Genomic DNA, 6,037 nt, shown 5'->3' on the forward strand with positions numbered 1-6,037 from the left:
AAAGCGACAGGTGTAACTTTAGAAGACCAAAAGCGGCCAGAGCGTGAGGGAACCAAAGCGGGTTAACATATTAGTCTAAATCGAGGAAGAAATAGGCTTGGGCAGGGCGTGTAAACCGAAGACAAGATGACTGCTGCTCTTTAAGGGCAATTCGGCGGATTCCAAGAGAATCAGTAGCAAGAGTAGATTTTAATTCAAATTTTATGTAATTAAAGTTTAATTATTATTTATTTCAAAGTCTTTCCAACGATTCTATCGAACAGCTAAAACTGCCATAAAAAACCGATCGGGAGCACTGTTCACAATGCAAATCCATTAATATAAAAAAAGACTGTCATTGGGTGATCTATGGATATATTGATTGTTAGTGAAATCTGCCATATTATTAATAAACTGGGTTCATAAATGCTTTCTCCTCGAAAAATGCTTTTGTCCAGAATTGCTGTGTAGGATTCAAGCACAAATCTTGTTATTCAATAAAAGGTTGTGTCGCTGTGGTTCTTTAGGTTTGGAGTCGATCCCGGCCGCGGCGGTTGAATTTCTTTGGAGGCTAAATTCTAGAGGCCCGTGTACTGTGCGATGTCAGTGCACGTTAAAGAACCCCAGGGGGTCGAAATTTCCGAAGCCCTCCACTACGGCGTCTCTCATAGCCTTAGTCGCTTTGGGGCGTTAAACCCCATAAACCAAACCAAACCATTTTTTTTTTCAGGAAAAATAAGTGACGATAGTGCGTTATAACGAAAGAACGCTGCGGTGCATTCCTATCAAAGGACGCCCTCGAGTAAGCGGCAGCGACTGGTTCTCATGGCGCCATAATTAATCCTTTAGAGTAAATCGCAGGTGACTGGTAGGTAGCGTCGGGAAATGGGATTAACGGTGACGTCATAGGATTCGGTCGACGCCATTGGCCGGAAGACTTCTTTTGATGGGTATTTGCCGCTGTGTTCATGAGTTTTAGTCGACTATAATAGCGCTTGTTCTTCTGGGAGGCATAAAATACTACATTTTATCTAATCAATCTAATCAATCTAACAAATCTAATCAATTAGCTCTAAGCGATAACATATTGAGTAATATTCTAAATCGAACAACAATACAAAATAAATAAATAACTTGAAAATCCCCCATGTCACTTGGTTTCTGCGGCTGTTGGCTTCTCTCATATTTATAACGAGCCCCTCATTCCCCTTCCCTTGTTTGCTTAATTGCTTAGCGAGGGCCTCGGTTCTGGCAGCCTTGACGCCATAGGAAGATAGGTTCTCACACAGCTTCCTCCCTTACCGTTCGATGACGTTCTACGTCACATCAGCGGTAACTCAGGACGTGCTACGTCCGCTGCTTAAGAACGTGGGTGGCGCTGATGAACACTCTCAAGGTTAGGTTATTTGTAAACATAAATACCCCCGAAAGCAGATGGTTTGATAGCCGTCGCCGTAGCTCAGCGGTAGAGCGCCGGACGTGTAATTCGGAGGTCGTGGGTTCGGATCCCACCGGCGGCATGTGGTTGTTTTTTTCTTCTGCTTTTCTAGTCAATTAGCTTTAAGCGATAACATATTCAGTAATATTCTAAATCGAACAACAGCACAAAATAAATAAATAAACTGAAAATCCCCCATGTCACTTGGTTTCTGCGGCTGTTGGCTTCTCTCACATTTTTGTCTATTACTTTAAAGGGAGGTTGCATCAAAAACCGATTTACCAAATAAGGTGCTAATTTTCGCATTCATTCCCCGAGAGCAAAACTGGAAAAACTGCAAAAACGTTCATCGAATGCCGCAGTGGTTATTTTGCAACAACATAATTTGAAGGTCAGAAACTTCTCTTGGAACGCTAAACATATTTCTGGAATTAGGAAAATACGGTTTCAGTTTCGAGCTAAAGAGAAAGAAAAACACCAGTATCTGAAGGCGCATCAGTTTTGTGTTCCATATTATGCGCATACACTTGCTCGAATGTTGCGAGGCCCAATTGCTCCACCATGCACTTGAACCCGGTTAATCGACACGTAACGGCGAATTGTCAGTAAACTACGATGCTTCACTCGAATTCACAATAATTATTAGAAAGATTTGGAGATCGTCCGCGTATTTAATTATCTCAAAATGTAAGGTCACGAACAAAGCAGGGCTGAAAAGAGAAAAGCTTCGAGTACTACCCGTGCGAAGAATGAACCTGCCTCTCAATGCGGCAACAGAGTGCTTCAAAAAGAAATTGGCTGTGTTTTAGCTCTGGCTAAACCTAGTCGAGTAGCGATAAATTCATGGCTGCGCTTAGGCTTCGCTTGTAGTTAGACATGTTATTAAACCAAGTGGTTTCCGTTCCGGTTTGCGTTCGGCACGCTCCTCTTGAGTCTCTTCAGCGCGCTGTCTCCCCTTCATTTCTACGGCGATTCCTGGCCTCCTTCAGGCTGGCCGACTTCTCGCCATCCGCACTGCGGCCTCAAATATGGCTGCGGCAACGCGTGCTCTCTAGGGGTGTGCGAATATCAAATTTTTCGAATACGAATCGAATACGAATACTTGATTCCGAATATCGAATCGAAAATCGAATAATCAAGGACAGACGGATTTAATCACTACAAAACATTTATTTGGGCACCCAAGAACATCACAGTTCAACTATCGATGATTAAATGAACACAAAAACTGTGCGTGGCTGCACAAAAAGTATCAAAGTCTCGAACATTATTCTTAGAAGAGTGGAAATATCAGAGAAGATGGCGAGTACACAGCATTGATAAAGGCTAGCTTGCCATCACCAGAAAAGCGCGTTGCTGGGATGAAGTAAAAGGTTGTCGTGAAGGAAAACCATCTGCACCACATGGTCAGACAGAAGTAGTTCCCTTCTATCTGAAACGACTCCTCCCGCCAGAGAAAATGCCCTCTCACTTGGCACTGACCTGGCACGTATTGCGGGGTACTTCGTGCACAGCTCTGACTATACCAGCTTCAGAAAAGGCCCTCTCACTTGACACTGACCTGGCACGTATTGCGGGGTACTTCGTGCACAGCTCTGACTATACCAGCTTCAGAAAATGCCCTCTCACTTGGCACTGACATGGCACGTATTGCGGGCTATTTCGTGCACAGCTCCGACTATACCAGCTTCGCAGGTATAGCCACAAAAAAGCTCACCAGCGCAATCCGCTACGGCATGGCCCTTGGAGGAAGAAAGAATTTTCCTTCCGTGTAGGCGCCGCCATGTGTTTATATATCTGTCGATAGGGCTTGCGGACCGAAATGCACGCCGGTGCTCACAATGAATATTCGGCTAATACGAATATTCGCGTCGGGTCGAATATTCGGAAGAACACGAATACTTGGATTTCGAATCGAATTCGAATACTAAAAATATAATATTCGAAATATATTCGAAAATTTCGAATATTCGCACACCCCTAGCGCTCTCCCCTTCTATACGCCCGGTTATCACAGCTATGGAGCGCGGGGTATGACGTCACACAGAGGGCGCGGCGAGCGCCCAACGGCAGGAGCGGTGGCCGCGCGGCGACCGCGACGAGCCGAGTTGCTGGAGAATCGAGGGCCGTGGTGTGATGTCACAGTGGGACCACGGCTCAAAGTGCGGCGACGGCGAAGAGCTGGCGTATTGTAGCTCTCGCTACAAAAGTAGTGCACCCATTCCGGGTAAAGGAAAAAGGTCGGCCGCAAAAGGAAAGGTATGGTGACTATTCCCTCTGGGTGAACATCTCTAATTCGCCATGATGGAAATATGATAGGAACAAAAAAAATTGCCGACGATTACGTTACTTCCTAATGCGAAATTCAAGCGCAGCTAATCAGCTGTCTTGCCTTTTCCCACCCACCCTGCCATCCTTTAACAATTTCCTGACGTGCTACGCTTTCCCCTAACATTATATCCGAGGAAACTTACTTCACAACCTCCTCATTCCGCCTTTACCCCATCGCACCCTTAACTACCTGCACCGAACTTACACAGCCACTCGCCTTCCTCAAACCATGCTCGTCAAGAAAATCACAGTTGTGTTTGAACTGGCCAAAGAAAGATCATCAGCACCAGCATGACCCTATAAGTTGAGTGTTCATGCTTAATTTCGGGCCCACAACGTTTACGTAATATTGCTACCCAGCAGCACCTTTTCAAGTAGCGCTTGAAGCTCAAACTGTAAAGCATGACTTTGAGCTACTGACTCATATTGGAGTAAGCCGCTACAGCTGGGGGGCTGAAAATGCTGCGCACAAATTCTTCATCGTTTTCATCTTCCCCAGTAACAGCAGCGCTCATTAAGGAGAATGGCATTGAAGGCAAAACGTCTAACATTTGGACCTCTGTATAGTGTGCATGGTGTGAATATCTGATAAGCGTGCGGCTCTTGTTACGAACTCCGTGGTTGGAGTCCCTATTTCAAGATTCCATGGCCGAAACTCCTACGGTGGCCCTGTTTACGAGCCATTTCTGGCCCTCAGGGCCTCCTTTGAGCACAGCCCACTGATTAGGGTTGGTGAAAGGTTATGCCATGAGATGTGGCCAAAAAATGGGAGAAAATCAACCCTGCATGGCCATGGAATGCATTTCTAAATTCCATAGCCTGGACGCCAAGAAAGAAAAGCGGGCGAGGAGTATTTACTGCTGCCAATAGATGCTAAATCAGACACTTATCGAAGCCGTATCTTAGAGCTCATAGTTTCCACACCCCTGCCAACAAAATAGAACAGAGAGCTGTTTTTCCTACACATAACCTCGGCACGATAGGAATAGCGAGAATTTATTGAAGATTTCCTGATTTTACTCATTGACGCGCTTCAGCAGCACTTCCAGGTCATCGTGCAGCTCCAGAGTTTGCAGCCAGGCCTTCCACTCGAATTCAGTAGCCAGAATTATCCTTCGCCTTGCGCTCCTGAACATTGGGTCGCATGCAACGCCGAAAGGCAGGTCACAGAGCAACACTGCGTCCCAGCGGTACACGACTAGCGTCGGCACGTCACACATCGTGGCTACTAGAACGGCCGGCGCCTCGGGAGCATCGTCGTCGGGCTTCTCGATAATCGCCACTGACTCTTGCGCGTGGATCACATCCTTCAACGTGCGCTGTGAAGCCCCAGTCGACACCAAGGCCAGAGACCTGCCTTCGACATAATCCAAGAGCGCCTTGCCTTTCACCTCCATAAGCTGCCTCCCGAAATGTGACAAGAAATTTCGAACGTCCAACCCCGGGCTGCAGAGGACCGTATCTTCGGATCGGCGGCACGTAGCTGCAATTCCACGACGTAGAAGCGTCATGTCTAGGTCCTGTATACTCTGCCCGTCAAAGCAAACAACCTCACCTTCATCTAGGAACCGTTGACGCAGACTAATTGGGCACATTTCTACAACCACGTCCTTAGAATGAGGCCTGCAGGGAGTTCCGAGGCAGCATGTTAGCGCCAGCGGCGTCCGCAGTTTTTTCAATTCTGTTTCAAGGGCGTCGAGATTGCAGACCTCCAACTTGTCCGCAATAGCAAGGAGACGCATTGTGGAGGACGCTTTTCGCTCTCGACAGTCTTGAAACAAAAGAACGATCTTCCGGTAAGGATGCCGCGGGTCCAGATAGTGTTGGAAGTCACGCAGAATGAGGACGGGAACATGGCTTGTCCACGTGAGCCCCTCAGCCATAAACTCCATGAAGACGTCAGGTTCCATGAGGTACACACCTTCGAAGCCGTCCCAGCTCCAGCACCAAAGAGAACGCAGGACGCGGACACGGACAGGAAGCGACCTCTGCAGGGAGGCTAGAAGGAGTTCGTCCTCGTAGATATGCTCACCAAGGATGACGGCGCGTTGCAGCTTAGCGGCTTGTATTACTGCGATGCATAGATGACGTTGCAGCTCCTCTGTTGCCAGCGCCACCACGCAGTCTTCGACGCGGACACGGCTGGCAAGCTCGGAGTCTCGCGTGTTGAGATCGCGCTGACCATCTCCTTCTGGCATAGGCTGACGTGGCACCGGTCTCAGAGACTCCAGACGCAAGAGGAAGTCTGAGCGCTCGGCGGTCCCCAACTTCCGTGAGTCGCCCATCTCG

At 47.6% G+C, this 6,037-nt stretch overlaps 1 non-coding gene across 1 annotated transcript; it reads left to right on the plus strand.

Moving 5' to 3' along the window:
• The first annotated feature begins 1,427 nt into the window (after positions 1–1,427).
• On the plus strand, positions 1,428–1,499 carry TRNAT-UGU (transfer RNA threonine (anticodon UGU)). The gene has a single exon. It is a non-coding gene; the product is annotated as a tRNA-Thr (tRNA).
• Positions 1,500–6,037: the final 4,538 nt, after the last annotated feature.

The sequence above is a fragment of the Amblyomma mixtum genome, chromosome 4 (assembly GCF_055824585.1).
Source record: "Amblyomma mixtum isolate Tamu chromosome 4, ASM5582458v1, whole genome shotgun sequence".
NCBI classification, from domain to species: Eukaryota; Metazoa; Arthropoda; class Arachnida; order Ixodida; family Ixodidae; genus Amblyomma; species Amblyomma mixtum.